Below are 20,927 nucleotides of genomic sequence, written 5' to 3' on the forward strand. Positions count from 1 at the left end.
ATTGCATGCATACTAATTACCATTGATGCACATAATAGTATTTTTTTTAGTGGGAAGATAAGGAGAAAGATATAGTTGAGGATCCATCAAACCTTTGTAGTGAGAAGAAAATCAAATTTGTAATATCTAGTGAACTGATAACTATAGAGATAGAGTCAAATATTATTTACATAATTTTGATGCATTGGGAACTAAAAGTAAAATTCCTATGGAGATCACTAAGTTAATAATTGGTGAGACAAAAGACATTGTACCTATTGATTCTATAACTAATAAAAATCCATTTTTTGTATCACTAAAATTGTTGCTAACAAACCTATTAATCTTGAGTGAATAGATGTGGAAGATCTAATGAAGTTATTTGTATATGCATAGTCTAGAGCCCATGAGGAATCCCTGAGAAAGAAAGAAAAAGTCTAATTTAAAAATAATTTTTGGGTGATTGATTCATTTGGGAAGGTGTTACCTTAAGTGAAAATCAATGCAAATATCTCCTTAATGACTAGAAAATGTTCATGATAATCTTCAGTATTTGGAGAAATTTGTATAGGAAATAGTACAAAAGTAACTAAGATCCAGAAGGTATATGCATCTATGTACCTTAGTTACTCAAAAAAACCTACTTTAGATTTAGCTATAGTTCGAATCAGGAAGTTCATTGTGATTATATTTATATCTTGAAAGCTTGCATTAATCCTTTTGAAAAGTAAAGAAGATTGATAGATTGATTTTAGAGAGTAAGGATGAGCTATCAAGAAAATAATATTCCTTTGATTTATAGAAGGAATTCATCTTCTAATTTCATGAATGAGATTGTTAGACTAAATGATAAGATTGAATCCTTGGAGGTTAAGAGATGGAGAGTGTCTAGATAATTTTCTAACTTTAGGAACCTCAATATTCTTAGGTAAGATGTTTTACAAAGGAGCTTGAAAGAAGAAGTCACATTGAATAAGTTTAAACAAGCACTAGATCTTATTCATGTAGTTCTAGAGATGACATGTGCACTAAGTGGTGAGATTAAAGTTCTAGATAGTATCAAAAAGACCAAGATAGCATATATCACATCATTAAGGAGTAGTTTTTCATATATATTCAAGATGTTTTAAGTAACTTTAGTTAAACTTGTATATATGTGGTGTATATAAGATTTTGCTAGAAATAGTTTTTGTTTTTTTGGGGTCCCCCCTTTTCATTTGATGTCAAAGGGGAATAGAGTAGTAAAAAATATAATATCATTCTAAGGGAGGGAACACTTTTGAGGACTTGACATAGTTTGGATGGACACTTAGCCATTTTTCACTAAGTGTTGTCATCAAAGCCAAAGGGGGAGATTATTCAAAAGAGATTCTAGGTAGAGAACAATATGTTGTCATTAGTGGCTACTATTATCATATTTTATGGCCAATTTTGGTTAGAAGGTGAGTGACCTAAATTTTTACACTTAAAAATATTTTAGTTTATTGGAAGTTGTATTTAGACATGCTTACAAATATGTTTCTGTGAGAAGAATAGGAAGAGTAAGGACATGTTGTTGTAAATCATTAAATCAGACATGTCATAATATCTAATCCAATCATTGCAATGTCTGAGGAGATTGCATTTTTAAGATATTCAATTTTGAGTATTGGGTTGACAATTTTTGTGTGAACAAGGAAAGTTCAGTAATGACAATGATTTGTGTGAAGGATTCATTTGAGTAAGTTGTATATTTTTGTGGAACTAGCACAAGGCTCTTTTACTATTGATCAACAATACTATTTTGATGGTGATTCTACACATTACATTTTATGGAGTTGACAAAGCTTTTGTTTCTAGGATAAGTGATCAAATAAGATTAGGTATTAGTTGTGTTGGAGAGATATAAATTATGGTTAACTCTTATGATGCAAGGATGTCAATTATGTGATCAAAGATTATTTTTGATGCAAATATTTTGATAGAGCTTCATAGAAACAATTCAAGCATATAAGATTTTACTAGTCACTTCAATAGAGAATGATAAGTCCAATTTTGTATTGTGATTTGATTAGTGGACCTAATTGAGGGTCAAATCCATTTTTTTATGTGAGAGTTGAGCTTTAGGTGAGTGTCTAAATGCAAGTACATTCCTGGAGACTTATTTTTTACTTATGCATTTAACTTCGCACTTATTACTATACTAGTGAAATATTTGTGGGTACCATCCCCATAGGTTTTTTCCCCTTAACTAGGTTTTCCTCATAAATGAATCATAGCATTATGATTTCTTTGATTAGTTATTTTCTATGATTTAGTTTAATTTTCATATGTATTGTATGGTACTTGTACGATCAATTTGAAGTTATAAAAAGTGCAAAAATATTGATTCACCCCTTGCCCTCACAATATTCTTCAATCCTAACAATCTCTAGCCCTTAATGAATCTCTAGGACATGTTCTCACCTTTGGTACAACATCTTGTGTTAGTGATATAAGATGAATCTCATATTTATTAAATATTTTTATTTTTATTATTGTGGGTACCATTGGTACAACATTTTTATAGCCCCCTATTTTTGACTAAATAGGGAGATGAAGATGATAAATTATATTAATTAAAGAAATTTTACATACACCAAATCAAAAAATGTATAAGACAATTAAATTTTTCCATCTCTGATAGCATCAATTAAACTACAAAGTCCCAAACTAAGATTGGCATCATAAACAACATAACTAACTCATATATGTATGTATGTATGTATATGTCTGTACATACATACATAAACTTTTACCTAGATATATTTTTAGAAGCTTTTGTTACTATTTGTTTCTATATGTTTACTACATCTATGAGAATATTTGCTTCAATTTTTTCTTAACGGTAAAATAAAAATCTACTTCTTGCATTTCTCATTAGCAAGTGCTTCTTGAATATAGAGGATCACACCTTGAATAGTTGGTGCAATTACTTTCATCTCTTGTGTTAAGTTCTTGTTATCTCGTTGAGGGCCTTGGCATGGACACAACCATAATACAAGTTAGTATGATTCTCACAGGTCTCAACAACCATAATATAGAGCTTGAGATCACAATAGATTGGTCCAAACATTCCTATCCACCTTTTATTTCTTGTATTCTCGTGATAATATTAGTTCTAGATGGTCAAATAACTACATATTTCCTTGCCTAGTTTCTACAAGACTTTCAACCAAGAATGAGTCTTAGCAACTAGGTGGAGAACATGTGAATGGAGAAGGTATCATTATTGGTTTGAGCCAATTACAAATCACCAAGACCACCTTCATGATTGGAGCAAGCCTAATGAGCATGATATACCTCCACTTCTTGTTGGATCTATAGCTCTTGTTGCTTAGTGGTTTGAAGCTTATGATTTTGCCTCTTTTAGTATAAATATTTAAGACTTGACTTTAGATAAGATTTATGATATGATGTTTCATCCATATATTTTGTGTGAATATGTGATGGAATATACTTCTTTATACATAAGAACATAGCAGACACTAATCTATTAAATAAAGAAATATCAACTTTCATGAATTTAAAATATTAAAATCTCAATTCTTATAATTTCCATTTCAGTACATTGCTTACACATAATTTGTCTACTTTTAAATACTTTATAGAAATTATTAGCTCCATTCAAAGTAAGAAATGCTTTTAACATGCACCATCCAATTTCAAATTTTAAACTAGGCAGCCATTATTCTTCCCATAAAATATGATTTCTAAAAACTATAAGCAGTTACTAAATCTGAATATAAAATCGAATGTCAATATGATACTTCCACATGTCAACTTCTAAGCTGAAAAATGATTTCATAACGTTTGCCCCACTCAACCTATTGCTCAAACTTTTACATCTTAAACTATAAGAAATCTCCTAAAAGAGAAGCTTGGTGTAACCATGTGATTAGTTCAAATCATACTTTAAAATTCATAAAACTTTTTATGAATCGCAGGCCATGTAAACCTTGACATTCCAACTAATAAGTCAAAATCATTCTTCTCCATTGACAGAGCTTTCTATGTCTGGTCTTTTGGTTGGTTGCCAAAATAGTGGGTCTCCATTCTTATTTACAAATATATTTCTTCTTGGCTGTGACGTCAGCCCATATCTAAGCAAAGTCTCTGTAAATAAGAAAAACGTTTCCATTCATTCTCTGCTATCTATATAAAAGAGTGGTGGGTTGCTAAACTCTTAAAACCCACATTGCTGGCTACATCATTATTCTATTCAACTTGACTCTACCAATGGATGAAAAGAAGAATAAGGCATGTTTCAACGAAACATTCATGTAACATTATCAAATACATTGATGGACCCATATTTTGTAGACAATGAAGTTGATTAATGGATCCTGCTTGGTTTTTTGTATGTGCAGTTTTCATGGCCGAAGTTGGTTGCCAGGAAATGGCTGAATATAAAGTCAAAACCTGAAAAGTTTCAAGCTGATGAATTTATTGAAGGTAATCTCATTCTCACAAGGAAGAATGTGCACCTGATTTTTATAACTGTGCTTCAGTTTGTTCTTGTTTTGGATGTTCATGGTCTTATTGCATTATTGCTTTTATTGTTGAAAACTTTCTAGTTTGATTCAATGAAGTGCAGTTTACCCTAAGATATTTCAAATTTCTCTTAGGAGACCTCTAATACTACAGATCAGTGCTCTTAAAGAAAAGCATATTTTCTAGTATAAGGTCAGATATTTTGGTGCTCAAATCACTGTTTTGAAAACAATGATAAGTTGGGTGTTAATTTGATAAATTATTCAAAAACATCAACACATTGGAAACCACTTCTTCCTGTCTTTGCATTGCTGCAAAAATAATTTCTTCTAATGAGGGGACGTCCTTTTAGTGGCCAAGTAGAATTCAAGTTTTTAAGGTTTCATTGCTGATACAAATAAAAATGATAAGTTGGTACAATTAGTTTTTATATTAATCGACATTTTGATTTAGATTCCATGATCTATTTGTATATCTGAATTATCACAGTTGTAATTCTTACTGCTTTTCTCGAACATGACAGAAAATTTGTTGACCAGACCTACATATGACACTCCAGCAAGATATGGACCATATATGTCTCAGGATACAAACATGCAAGATCTAAGGTATTTTACTTATTAAAGTGGATTCAGATATATTCAGCTGAGATTTGATAAAGTGTTACTGTTTTGCCACTGCCTATAAAATATTTTCTTCTAAAACACAGAGCTATCAATTTAACCCATCTTGCATGACAAGAAAACATGACTTCAATTTGTTTTTTTTTGGGTTGTAGGGTATTTGTGGGAACATGGAATGTAGGAGGTGAAGTGCCCCACGGTGATCTCAATTTGGATGATTGGACATCATCAACTCCAGCAGATATCTATGTTTTTGGGTAAAAACACAATATCCTCTCATCTCATTCCAGTGATTGTATCAATATGAAACTGTGTTTACTATTCTTTTTCTAGTCAATTGGGTTTCAATTCATGGGTAAGTCATTTTGTTAGGTGCATACAGGTAATCATGTTGGGCCAGGGTGATTCCTCCTTTGGCTGTGATTGTTCATTCATTCTTTTGATTTGCTTGGAAGTGGCCCTTGATCAACTATCTTCTAGAGATTATCAAGTGGAGTCTCATCTCACTGTCTTTATTTGCAGGTGTAGTATAACAACTGTGCATGTGTAGTGTGCATTTGAGGTCTAAAAATAAACAGCTTTCATTTTTTTTTTTTCAGTTTGAATACCCCAACATGCTGGATGGTCGGTTTTACTGCATGCTCATCATTACCAACATCAACAACTAAAAATAAACAAATAAAATACATATCAGCTGCCAAAAGATTGAATTTCAAAGACCAAAAACTGAGTCACACTACTCAAAAGCTTGGAAGCTGAACAAATAAGATATCATGAATGAAGTATGTGTTGAGAAATGTTGATAATAGGAGCTGTTGTTGTATTAAATGCCATTAGTTAGCTGTCTATCAGTTTCAATTAGGAACAGTAGCTTTCTACTGTTCATTTTTACAGTTTTACGTATAACTGCTCAAACTTAAAAAATAAGAGATTGCAGCTGAAAAGAAGGTTTTCAATACCAAAATCTGAACCTTTTACTGAAAAACTTAGAATCTCATCTCAGCATTCAATATACTGATAGAATAATTAATAAATTGTAAAATTCCAGAAACAAGATTGAAAGAGCTCCTATAATGTGAATCTTAGTCACATAAAGCCATCAATTTATTCCATAAATTGTAAGAAAGAGAAAGCTAAAAGTCATGATAGTCCTATTTTTAAAAAAACATAGAGACATCACTGATTACGGCTCCACAATCCCTGAATCCCATATTTTTAAAAACCTTTCTTTAAGAAGTAAAGAATCCCATTTACTTGCATTTACTTACTATGCCATTTTTGTACATAACCAAAACAAATTTCCAAAAGATATTAATTTTAAAATTTAATTATTAGTCTATTCATGCTTAATGCATTTGTTATAGAAATTAATTATTTATTATTAATTTAATTAAAAATCTACTGACTAATTTTCTCTCAAAACCACTGAAAGTGAAAGATATTCATCAAACATAAAAAAAGAAGTCTTCCAATGACCTTTTCATTTGTTGACATTGATATTATCTCCTCCTCTCAGAAAAGATGTTATATTCCTTAGTTTTAACCCTTTTTTTTTTTTTATCTCAATTGTTTTTGCAGGTTTCAGGAAATTGTGCCATTGAATGCTGGGAACATACTGGGTATAGAAGACAATGGTCCTGCTGCAAAATGGTTAGCCCTTATTCGCCATACATTGAACAAAGATAGAAATCAAAGCATCAGTTTTTCATCTTGTAGAAAGGATGGGTCAATATCTTCAGAGGATCAAATTTACAGTTTTGATTCTGATTTTGAGGGTTCTCAAGGGCATAAAATTTTTGCTCCATTTGGGTCACTTTCATCAGAAGATGAAAGTTCATCCAGTGTGAGAGATTCACCATATTCTCTTTACCGTAGCCCAGTCTCATACAGTTCTTCATCAGAAAGATCTTCATCCAACTTGGGTGAGATGAATTACAACTTCAATTCAAGTGGGCCAAATTATTGCCTGGCAGCTAGCAAACAGATGGTTGGCCTTTTTCTGTGTGTTTGGGTGCGTAGTGATCTGAGAAAACATGTCAGAGATATAAAAGTTTCTTGTGTTGGTTGTGGGCTAATGGGTTACCTTGGCAACAAGGTAAGAATCAAAAACTGATTTTATGTTTTCCATGCTATTTTGTCAAAAGTTCATTTGATAAGAAGGACATTTTCTAGGGCAAGAAAGTTGTTCAATATTCTTGTATCAATGCTTATTTAACAGATATTATACTTGTTTACAGGGCTCTGTTTCGATCAGCATGTTGTTCAATCAGACAAGCTTCTGCTTTGTTTGTAGCCATTTGACATCAGGAGAGAAAGAAGGTGATGAGATATTGAGGAATTCTGATGTGAGGGAGATCATGAAGAAGACCTACTTTCGCCAAACAGACAAGATATTATCACAGAAAACCCCAGAAAGAATTTTGGAGCATGAGTAGGTTTCAATATTGTATTGTTATACTCCCAAATAGATTTTGAATAACTAAACCATTAAATTTTTTATTTTTTTGAAATTAGAAAACTTCATATGAGATCTTACAAATTTCTACTATAATTTATGACAAGGGTTTAGGTGATATGCTGTCTGTCTGATTTGGTTCTATATTTTCTTTCCTTGCGCAGTCGAATTATTTGGCTCGGAGATTTGAATTATCGTCTTGCACTCCATTATTCTGACAGTAAACAGCTCGTGGGAAAAAACAACTGGGAAACTCTGTTGGAAAAAGATCAGGTAGATATATAATCTATGGCATTGGATTGAAATGCCAGGGTTTGAATTAACTTTTTGACCCAAATCATAAAAAAATCATTCTTAATGAATAATTCTATTTAACATTCATAGATGTGCTAAGATTTTATTGAAACTTTTTTCTGTGAATTCAACGAAATCTTGGATTTTCATGGCAGCTTAGAAATGAATGATTCCTTAACATTCATAGGTGTGTTAATAGTTGATTAAAACTTTATAATAACTTTTTTTATAAATCTTTTTGTTTGTGAACTTCATCAAATCTTGGGTTTTCATGGCAGCTTAGAAATGAGAAGAATAGAGGACATATATTTGAACGATGGAATGAAGGGAAAATATATTTTCCTCCTACTTACAAGTACTGCAGAAATTCAGAGCAATATTCTGGCGAGAATCTTAAATCAAAGGGAAAGAGACGCACACCAGCATGGTGAGTTCAACTTAGATGTTTTCTCATATATAGAAAACCCTACAAACAGTTGAATCTAGCCTAATAATTACTTTCTCAGATCAATATTATTTCCTGCTGTGATTTTAATCCTTTAATATTATTTCCTGCTGTGATTTTAATCATTTAGTTTATACGTGCTATTCCTATCAAAATACATCTGTTTAAATATTCCTTTGTATTATGTTCATTTTTACAGGTGTGATCGTATACTTTGGTATGGTAAAGGTTTAACACAAATTTGTTATGTTAGAGGAGAATCAAAATTTTCTGATCATCGACCTGTGTATTCAATTTTTATTGCAGAAGAAAAGAAATATTTTGATGAGATTAGGTGCAAGATTTCATGTGAAAGAACTCTTGATTGAATTCTTAAATTAAAGATAACACTTGAGTTTTGGAAGTTTTTGGCCACGTTTTCAAAATATTGGACAGATCTTTTTGGCCATAAACTACGGGAGTAGGAAAATTTCAAGAGGAATAGTAAAACCTAAGATCAATGGGAACGATATGTAGGCAAAAATTGTCATCTGTAATTGAATATTAATACATGTAACAAGTATTATATCTACATCTTTTAGTAAGTTCATGAAGTTATATCATAAAGTTTTCATTATAATTAAAATTGAGTTTGGAGTAAGTTGGTTTGATTTATGGTATTTTATAGAAAGATATCAATTACTCACATTGAGTTTGGAGTAAGTTGGTTTGATTTAAGGTATTTTATAGAAGGACATTAACTACCCACTACTTAACATTATCAAATTTCTATAATCCATTTGTAATGAAGTTCATTTGCAGATTTGAGATAGGCACCTTTGCTAACATGATCTTATTACACGGTCAAGTCTGTTCAAAATTTTGAAGCTAGATATAACACTTTCATTATGCTCTCAATTGTCATATCAATGGCATTTAACTTTCTCATAGTGATTCTATGAGTCATATCCCTTTTATTAAATTTCATGTAGGTCTCACAATTTTCTTCAGTAAAATTTAATAAATCATATTATTCAAGTTGTTAACTTGTAAACTTAGAAAGGAATTCTTCACAAACCTTTCAACCAACTCATCTCTTGTTTTCAAGTGTAAAAGCACATCTCTCCACATTGTAAGGGATGAATATGCACATAAATAAGGCATCTAGTAGGCTTAGAACTCATTACCCTTTTACTTCATTTTTTGATACAAAGTACTAAAGCATGTACTTTGTGCTCGCCATGCACTAGAAAAATTGCAACTAAAGAAAATAGTATGATAGTAGACATATGCATTAACCTTATGGGGCTTAAGGACCACCTCCAATCAAACATCTATGGAAAAAGAGAGAAAATAAAGTTATAAAGGTGAGAAAAGTTGATCCAATATGAAACAATTCATTGTTCATGTGAAAACTCACAATTGGATGCTATAATAAAGACTCCTTTAAAAGGGAAAAGAAAAGAAAAAGACTAATCTCAGGTCAGTTCAACATAACGATACAAATAGATTGTGATGCATGTATGTGTAACTAAATGTATGTCCAATAAAATTGTCAAAGTTCTAAAGAAATGAACCATAAAAACAACAATAAGCAATGACAATTGAGCCTTTTTTTGAAAAAAGAAGCTAAGAGATCATTCAAAGCATAAAATAATAATATGAAAACCACAAAAGCTCCTTCTGATGTCAACATCTCTTTAGTATTCGATCTTGATATATATCCCCACTAGCTTGCCAAGAGTGCACAATAATTCTCAATGCTTGTGAAAAATGTTTGCAAAGATGGAATTTCAATGAAGATACAATGATGGATTGATAATGACAGTGCAAGGTTATTTGATAATGAAAATAAATGGGCAATGTATGCTAAACTTAACATGAAAATGAGTAGAGTAACTTTGTATAACATGGTTGTGTGATATTTGTGAACCAAAATAGAGGGATTAAATAGAAAATATTTGTGAACCAAAATAGATGGATTATTTATAGAAATGGAGGGAAGGTGGAGGGTTGTTAAATGTACCACATGTCCTCTTTGAGGTCAAGTTAGATGAACATTGTTGGAGACGGGGACAAGCAACAATTTGTGGAGTAACGTTGAATGAAGGTTGAAATAGCCAAGTTTCCAATGGGAAAGATGTCCAAAAATTTTTTAAAAAAATTTCCCAATAAAATTAAAATAAAAATGTGCACATATTTAGGGAGGTTATGATAGAATTGGTTAGAAGGACGGTTGAGAGGATAAGCACATAAGGTGACTTGGAAGACGAGTTAGTTAGATGGGGATTAACTTAAAATGAGAACAAGAGGATGGTTAAGGTTATGAGCTATGCACCCAATTAAAATTTAATTAAATAATTTAATTCAAAGTGAAGGAAAGGGATAAAAGTAAATTCATTGAAGAAAATAAATTTATTCGATTGATTTAATCAAGGAATGGGAAAAGACTAGGAATTGATTAATTTATTAAATTAACTTTAAAGATTGTAGTTTGTGTGTGTGTGTGTGTGTGTAATAACATTAACTAATTAAATCTAGTGCATATTATTTAATCAATAGTACAAAAATTTTCTAGTCCAATAACATGACTAAATTCAATTATCTAGAATAAGTCAAATTTAGGTGTCTATGGTATGTCTCAAACCTATGACTTTGATATTAAAAAAAAATGTTACCTCAAAGTAAACTTGAGTAACTAGTCTACAAAGGATGGACTACATAAATAAATATTTAATTAGGTAGATATTATTTTTCCCTAAAATTGTATTTAGTAAAATTAGGGAGTATCTAATCACTCTGTATGAAAATGCATAATCACCATGAAAATTTATATAACTGCATGAGCATATAAAAGAATAAACAACATGATGTAAAACCTCAAAAAAATGTATAATAACTTGCTAATTTATCTTAGTCATCTACATGCTCTAATGGGAAAAAATATTGTGACCAATTAATAAGCTAACTTAGATCAATTCCCTCCAAAATATAGGAACATAAACCAACAATCTTAGATATGCTTGGTCAATATTCCCAAAAGAGATTCAAACTACCTTGGTGATGTCCCCTTGTTGCAAAGAGGACTGATTAGCAAAGTGTGAATTCAATAAACCTAGGAAACAAAAAAGCTAATATATGAATACATAATTATGCAATATTATTACGATTATAGAAGCCGGACATATTTCCCTAAAAAAATGTCATATATCAAGCCTATCACATTCATTGATTAGACCATAACATATAAGCTAGTGTACTAAGAATGGGTTACATTCTTTCTTCTATATGTTATGATAACCAAAATTAAGGAGATCATTGGGCAATGCAATATGGTATAAGAAAAATACAATATATAGTTCAAGGGTGCATAGGATATGAATACAATTAATCCAATCATTTTTGGGTGTAAATTTTATGATATGTGTGTGTGTGTGTGTCTATATGTATGTATGTATGTATGTATGTATATGTGTGTGTGTGTATGTATGTATGTACATACATACTTGTGTATGTATGTACGTACACATGTATGTATGTATGCACATACACACACATGTATATAGTCTTTCATCTTGTCCTTTATTTTAAGACCTACTCCATCTTTGTGTCTTCTCTTTTTTTCTTTTTTCATACCTTCGGGCTCCTTTTCTTTTTATTGTCCTATTTTTTTGGTACCTAAATTTTTCTCATAAACTTGTCAATCTACATACACATATCTATTTGTGGTTATATGACCAAAACTAACTTCTATATGCAAACCTTTCACGCTCTCAAATCTCCCTCCCATACCTCTAATCCTACTCTAATATCACTCGATGGAAAATATCTCAACTTTGATACCAATCTAATGGCTCACAACCCTCATGTATGTATTATGCTTGCAAATAATAACAAGTTTGTATAGGTTTTCTATCAGGGTAGTGATAGGAACTTAACAATAAATAATTGAATCCTATAACTAAACACATCAATAGAAAAAATTATAATAGAAACAAATAAATAAATAACTCAACCTCAAACTTCAATCGAGGATGATATAATTCATGTAGATATTAAGTAGAAAAAACAACCAATTTAACCATCAATCTTTCATGAATAATTCTAGTAAAGTGCAAATTCCCAAACCAAAATATAAGAATTCAAAGATTTATAATTATTTTCCACAAAATTTGTTAACAATCTTTGTTTGTTTCTATAAGAGTCAATTTTTCTATTTTCTCAAATACTCAATCCCTGAGAAAATTGTTTTGCAAACTCTCAACTATCTTACTCTTCCCCAAAATCCTATCTCTTTCTACCACATAAGGTATACTCTTCTCTTTATCTTCTACACAACCCAAGCCATACTATCTTTACCATGACTTCTTTTCCCATCTTCCTTAATCATGTTATTTTATCTATTTGTTTATGTACCATCTTAAAATGGAAGTACTTCATTTTGAGATATTTTATCCCTTCTTGATGTGGTTTTGATCTCTCTTTCTCATCCTCTAATATGGATCACACTTCTAGATCAACTCTCACCTTCTGGTATGGTCCTTTGGGTGTTGCATTATCACCTTTGGTCATAGCTTCTGGCAGGACCATTATCTCCCAATTCCTTCTACACTTCCTCCAAGGCCTCTCAACCTTGATCTATGCCCTGTGTTGGGAGCATGTCAACTTGGTCAACCTATTCTAAAACAAGGTAATCTCTTCCACGATAACCTTTCCCACTCAAACAACTAGTGTAAAAGAAGGGTTTAGATCTTCATTTTCATAACAAATATCCATCAATCCATTAAAAATCAAGCAATAAATACACCCTCAAGCTCAAGGAATTCAAGCAAGCAAGCAAGTTATTCAAGCATTTATCAAGTTCAAGCATTTCCTCCTTGCATCAAGCTTCTTCCTTCAAGGCAGTAGTGGATTTTGGCTTGTAAGGAGGAGATCCATCTTTCCCAATTCCTTTGAGCTCTTCTATCATTCATCATGGAATGTCAAATACATTCCTATTCATGAGGTTTTGACTTCTTTGATTTCCTTTTTGGTTTCTTTGAGCCAAGTCTATTTCATTTGTATACTTGATCACATATCAAATTCAATTGCATCTACAAAGGTAATTGTGTCTTTTATTTGATGTATATACCATCCTACTACATGTTAGCATTTCCTTTATATTTTCATTTAAATTCAAGGTTGATTCCTCAATTTAGGGCTTGACCAAGGAAAGCCCTCATCAAATAAAAAATAAACATCCCAATTTACTATGCGTAGGAATAGGAGAGTGAATTTGTGGTTATGGATCTATAAAATACTCCCTAAGACCTTCCACAAAAAGTTGGGTTGGCCTAGTTAGAGAGCATAGGGAATAGGGTGACCCTATGGAATTGTGTTTGGACACTTCTCCTCCAAGTTGACGTATGCTAAAGGATTCAACAAGAAAAAAATGTATAGTTTTTTTCTAGGTTTTCTATTTTATTCATGGATTTGTAGATACAATCTCAAAATCAGGCCTAGATCCAAACTTTTTGGAGAAAAATGACACTTTCCTCTCCAATTTCAACATGAAGCATTCTAAATTTCATTTCAATTTATAATTTAAACATAATTGTACATCATAATTGGGTTGATTGAATACAATTGACATTTAGATTTACATTTCACATCTTACTTAGTCAATTAGTTCAATCTTGCAATCACATTTTCATATCATACATAGGACAAAGAACATTTATTTGCATCATATTTCTTTTAGTAATTCAATTCAGTATTGGTGTCCTTTCCTTCTTCTTTTTTAAAGTAAAAGAGGGGTAAAATTTGTATTGAATATCAAAGAGAGCTGAACAACACAAGAAACAAAGAGAACTACATAGCTTTATCCTAGTCCACAAGTTGAACTAGCATTTGAGATAAATCAAGGGGAAGCATCCTAAGATCAAGAATGTTCCAATTCAGCCCCTGCTCAGAGGCTCATTTAGCCAGATAATTAGCCACACCATTCCATTCACAAGGGATATGCATAAAGGACACATAATCTAGAGAATTGCATAACTAAATGATCTGTTGAATAACCAGAGCCAAATGCCAATCCACATGCACAAGGTTCCTATTATGCAATAAGTTCACAACCGCCTGCGAGTCAGTCTCATAGATGATTCTTTTCCAGCCATGTAGACAACATTGTTCCACTGCAACCAAGATAGCTAGGGCTTCCATGAGCTTATTGGTATGGTAACCCTTGTATATAGAAAACAGAAATTGGATATCACTAGAACTATCACGCCCAACTCCCCCAATACCAGCCAGACCAAGATTTTCCTGAGAAGAACCATCAGTGTTGATTTTAAGAGTGCCCACCTCAGGAGGAGACCAACATCCCTAATGATTAACACACTGAGAGTGTTGCTTAGATCTATTCCTAGAGCGGCTGTGGGGGATCAAGGGAGTGCAGCCCTGAAGAGGAAAGGAGAGGCGAGAGTAAATACCAGCATCAATAGGATCCAAACCCCCACCAATGTCACATTTAGCAAGGAGTGTTTCCTGAATCAAATTAACAATTCTCCCCCACAGGTGCCTAAGCTCAAACTGCAAATCATGAAAGATCCTCCTATTCCTCTCAAGCCAAACATGCCATAAAATAAGGGAAGGGCCAATAGTCCAAGAAACTTGAAGAAAAGAAGTCTTCGAAGGGGAATGGCCCAAACGGTCTGAAAATTTAGACAAAGAGGACACATGCTAGCACGTGCATCCCCACACACTTCACCAGAGGTGCCAAATCTGTTTGGCAAAGGGGCACTGGAAAAAATGGTGAGATATAGTCTCTTCACTACTACGGCAGAGAACACAAATGGAAGGGCCCTGGAAGCCTCACTTGAAGAGATTATCCCAAGTGAGAAAATGATTATAAACCAAAATCTAGAGGAAAAATTTACACTTATGCCATGAAAAACTATTCGAAACTTTCTTCCACCAAGAGACCTCCACCTCACAAAAAAGTTGCTTCGTTAGTGCAAGGTACCCAGAAGAAACAAAATACTTGCCAGAAGAAGCACCTCCCCAAGCTAAAACATTAGGTTGCTACAACGAGCTGCACTCCCTAGAAGCCAATATCTGAGATAGTTCTAGCTGATCTCCTAGTGAGCCACCCAGAGGCCAATCAGAAGAATTCTTCCATCTATAACCCATAGCAAGGCCCATATTAAAAGCCTCCTTATAATGAGCCACCTTATTCCATCTAGCAAAAAGGAAAGAATCACAAAGAGCCTACAAGTGAGGATGAGAGGAAAGGAGAGGAGGATGCCCATTCTAAGAATCACTCAAAAATAGAGCCTCAGTGCCTTTGTTGCAGATCCAAAATAAACTTCTCTTCACAAGGTGAGTACCAATCTTGAGGGTATTCCACACCATAGAGCCTCTTCCCTCAAGAGAAAACTTGGAAACTTCTGAAGGTTCAACACTAGGTAAATACTTGTGTGACAGGATATGGGCCCAAAGTTGAGACTAACTAGTACACCAATGTCAATAGAGCTTGGCAGCAAGAGCTTGATTGCACAAGATAGTAGACCGAAGGCCAAGGCTTCCTTCCTTTTTTGGCCTGCAAATAGTATCCCAATTTATGAGGCTCCATTTGGTATGTTGCAAATTGCCACTCCAAAGAAATTGATGAGAGAGGGCATCAAATTCTTTAAGAAAATACACTGGGGCAGCCTGAACCATGCTTTTGTATATGGGAAGAGCTTGAATTACAGATTGAAGGAGTGTCACCCTACCAGTAGTAGAGAAACACCTGTGAGTCCAATTATTGACCCTTTGTCAAAGTTGTTCAAGCAAGCTTTTCCAAAAGAGCCTAGGCTATCAACCCACCATAATAGGGACCCCCAAGTAAGTCAGAGGGAGATATGCAATCTGAAATCTCAAGATATTAGCAATCCTCTGCTGGATCAGCTCAGGAGTGTTGAAGAAAAAAATAGAGGACTTGTGGTCATTAATTTTTTGCCCAGAGATAGCCAAATAAGTATCCAAGGTGAGCCAAAAGGCTTTAGCTTCCCAAATCCGAGCTCTCCCAGCAAGGGCAGTATCATCAACAAACTAAAGGTGAGAAAGATCAGGCAAACCATTTCCCCATTGTCATCCTTGAATCAAATTTTGGGAAACATGAAACTTGAGAAATCTACCAAGTCCCTTAGCCATAATGATAAACAAATAAGGCGAGATGGGATCTCCTTAACGAAGACCTCTAGAAGCCCCAAAAAGCTCTGTCAGTTCACCATTAAGAAGGACCAAGAAGGAAGGAGTAGTAACACAGCTAAGAACCCATCTAACCCAATCTTGACTAAAGCCAAAAGCAAGAAGAACTTTCCTTTACTTGGGTCTTGCTAATCTAATTTGGATTCAACACGGGAGTATGCTTGGAAATTCTCCTCCCTATACATACATATTAATAATTTAGCACATGAAGTGGATGCATTTTCCCTATTTGAGTGGTTCCATTTCACCACTTTATAGTTTCCCTCCATAATTTATTCTCCTCTTTTTATTTGTTAATATTTGAACTATTGACCCCTATCTATCCCAAACTATTAACTCTTGACTCATTCATCATTTTATCCATCTGTTTGCCTATTTTGTGCCAAGAATTATGACAAGCCAAATTGAATCTTGTATAATCATAAGTAGTATTCATTAAATAGAAACATAAACATGATGCTCAAGTATAATAATAATAGGGGTGAGGTGTGGGATCTATTTGAATGTTGGATTTATATTTACCTAGAGAGTGACTCCCTCCTAACTACAAATACAATTACAATAATCTTAATTGATAGTTGGAATCTTAATAATTGATTGGTTTCCACTCAAAGTCTCATTTGAAAAGTTAAGGAGATTAAGGTATCTCACATTTACCATGAAGGTACTCAAGAAGTTAATGACTTGGAAAATTCAGCAACTACCTTGTGGGGATTAAATAATGTTCCCTCCTAATTGTAAATACAATTACGATAATATTAATTGATAGTTAGAATCTTAATAAGTGATTGGTTTCCACTCAAAGTCCCATTTGAAAAGTTAAGGAGATTAGGCTATCTCACATTTACCATGAAGGTACTCAAGAAGTTAATGACTTGGAAAATTAAGCAGCTACCTTGTGGGGATTAAATAATGTGGTTGGGATTTTCTACAAATTTTGTGAGGTTGTCTTATGGCAATAGGGTGCTCATTGACATATTTTCTTATGATACACAAATCATGATCTTGTAAGGAGCATATTAATAATAATAAATAGTTTTTCTACAAAATATTTGGAGATTCAATATTGACCTAGGGAATTTCTTCATTGAGGAGATACATATTGATAATAGTAAAAATGTAGTTATAGGACTATTTTTTCTTGACTAACTTATGTGAACTTGGGTTTTTTTATTTTACTATAGATGTAAAGTTTTAAATAGTAGCATTTCTCATGTGACTCATTATATAAATTATATCATTTATGAAAAGATGGTCAAGCTAGTGGAATCTAAACATTTAGTGTGTTAATGTATCTTTCTATATGTATTGCTTGCCTAGTCTGTGAAATAGAGTATAGAGGTTAGCTATGTGGTAGTGGCTTTTTTGCATTATTGTCATGCATGCACTAGTGAGATTGAAGTGTACGAAGAGACAATTATCCTTCATTAGTGAGATCTAGATAAAATGATAGAGAAGGTTTTCTTTGTAGACCATGAATGGGCTTTACATATAATAAAGAGAGTGTTCGGTGAAGATTTATTGAAGTTTGAGTGTCCATATAGGGTTAATACAAATATTTTAGCAATGTTTGTGGCCATCCTAGTGGATTTTGGTGAGGGGAAGGTGTGGTGGCCTCCCTATGTAGGAGAGTAGTGGGGAAGATCTCTTTAGGAAGACTAGATGAAATGTTGGACAATGTGGATGATAAGGGAATACTCTTTCTTTTAAAGAACTATTTTGTTTTTTATGAAATGGGTAAGGAGGTTCAAAAGTTCCCCTTAATTGATTATAAGGATGGTGTGAGGGTGGTCCCAAGGAAGATGATTGTAGAGAGGAGCATCTTTCTAAAGAGATTAGTGGACCTATATGTTGAGGGTGGTTTGTGGCATATTGAAAGCTACATAGTGGAAAATGGTTTCATTGCAAAGGATGCTAAATGAAAGGAGCTTTTTAAGAAAGAAGTGTTTTCTCCTAAGGTTTTGATGGAGGTTGTGGTTTCTTTCCTGACTAAGCACAATGTTTATATAGTATCAACTATTATCTTTAGCCTAGACAATTGAATGAGGTTTCAAGTTACATTTATTTTGATTCTAATGGACTTTATTATTTTATAGTATTTTGTTATAGACATATAATATTTTAAAGTTGCATGGGATCATTCCCATTTAATGAATATGATGTCCTATGTTGATAGCATAGTCTCAACGGGTTGATATTAGGGTAGGTACTAGGAATTGGATAGAATTGTTCAGTGCCATGGAGCATTTTTAAGGTATGAGAAAAGATAGGATAATGTTGGACATGTAGTCTTTGGATGTACTTGGTTTTTTATTTAACATCAACATGTAGTCCCATATAGCTCAATTTAACTTCTAAAATAAATTCTACTTACTATTTTATTTAATGTACACAAAATTATTTTATCCAATTTAAAACTATTATTTTTTTTTATGGAGGTTCAACATTTTTGGCCTAGCCTCTTTGGTTAAGAACTAAGGACTAGAGGGTATCCATTTAGCCAAATTCCCCTGGAGCATGATCTCGGTCTCATCCCTTTTAGATGTCGAGGGTCTTGCACTCAACAAGACTTTATCCTTGGTGGGCTCTTTGTGAACCTTTCAACTTCACCAATAGACCAAGAACCCTTTGACAACTATTTAATATTTCAATAAATTATTTATTTGTAAATTTAACTATACAATTATTTTAAAAATATTACTTACCATTTACTATATTCTTATTTAAGTATGAATCTTAAATATTAGAAATAAATAAAATAAAATAAATATGAATAAAGAAAAAATTCTAAATTATTTATTTATGCATAAGTTATTTTCATAAATATAAATATAATATGCCAACAATTTTGTAAAGATAACAAAAATTATAAAGTACAAATCATAAATGATTTCTACCATTTCAATTTCTTATTATTCTAAATGAACATTACCCACTACTAGTTAACTTCTCTTCATTCAATTGCTCATTCCTATGTGAGTTACTTTTGGCATGAGTATTACTTAGTGGAGATTATTGATAAGGTAAACATCTGCTTATGTTTGACCCTTTTCCCCATTCATGTTAGTTTGTGAAAATCAACAAAGATTCTATCATCTCCATTATGTGTGTGTGTGTGTGTGTGTGTGTGTGTGTGTGTGTGTGCGCGCGCGTGCGTGCATGCGTGCGTGCGTTGGTAATATTTCCCTAAATAATTAGGTTCGTATTATTGTTAGGCAATTTAAACCAAAGAAATATAGAATAGTTCTTAGTAGTTTTGATTTTTTTAAAAATTATTATTATTATTATATTTAGAGATTTTGTGTAATCTTTTTTTTTTGGCATTATTGTATTCAGTTATTAAATAATTATTGGTAATAAGAGTCATACTACATGCAATGGAGTGATGGTGGGTTAGAAAGGATTCATGTATTTAAATTAAAAACTAATTTGCATGCCATGGTTGGTAGAAAGGGCTCAAGTAAATAATATAAATATAATAAACAATAACTAGCACTTGTACCAGAAGGTGCAATGTGTGAGGCCTCGCCCCGAGCCATCCTAACATCGATGATACATTATTATTTCGATACTCATGACTCGATATGTCAGAACATTATTTGATGCACTAAACATTATTATGATATTTATGATGTGTGATGCTTTACTTTTAGATAATTGATTTCATCATTTAATGCTTTACGAACATGTATGATGATAAAGTAAATGAATGAAAAAATTAACACCTTGATTATGCAATCCTAATGGTAAAAAATATGAGTAGAATTAGATAAATAATTGATCGTTAGGAAAAAAATGGATGTTTTAATTTATATGATTTTTCTGATACGTAAATTACATAATGCATGTGATTTCTTGAACCTACTGATGTGTGCAATAAGTGTGCAAGACATGTAGCCAGGAAACCTAAAGGAAAGAAAAAATTGAACCCCTTGTTTAAATGTGTTATCCTTGCATTGTCTATCTTTAAAAGGTTGTTATTTGATTTTATTATTCTCCTAGCTTTTATTTGTTCCTATTAAGTCTTTAAGGCTAAAAATTATTAAATTTAAGTGCCCTAGGGGTAAGGGTATGGGTGGGGAGTACTTTCCACCCCCTTAGCCTCTTAGTTTGACTTTTAGGGTCACTCAAAAGCCCTATTTTTGATGGATTGTCATCTACTTGAGTTGTACTCAAAACTCCATCTTGAGTTTACTTGAAGTCTAGTGGAGTTAAGGGATGATAATTAGAGGCATTTTGGGGTAGATTTTGAGTTGTTACCCAATCTCTAGTTTTAGGAAAAGTTTGAAGATTGAAGGCAGAAAAGGGGAAAGCTCTTCTCAACTTACCATTTTTGTCATAACATTTTGTGAAGGTAGGAGTTCTTCACTTTTTTGGTTTTGTTCTTCATGTTTCCATGCTTGAATCT

General features: G+C 32.7%; 1 pseudogene; it reads left to right on the top strand.

Annotated features, from left to right (window-relative positions):
- Positions 1 to 5,067: 5,067 nt before the first annotated feature.
- Positions 5,068 to 20,927, top strand: part of LOC149577730 (uncharacterized) — a 62,958-nt pseudogene continuing 47,098 nt past the window's right edge.

This window comes from Cupressus sempervirens, chromosome 1 (assembly GCF_028749045.1).
Source record: "Cupressus sempervirens isolate cs-2001-9-10 chromosome 1, ASM2874904v1, whole genome shotgun sequence".
In the NCBI taxonomy this organism is placed as follows: Eukaryota; Viridiplantae; Streptophyta; class Pinopsida; order Cupressales; family Cupressaceae; genus Cupressus; species Cupressus sempervirens.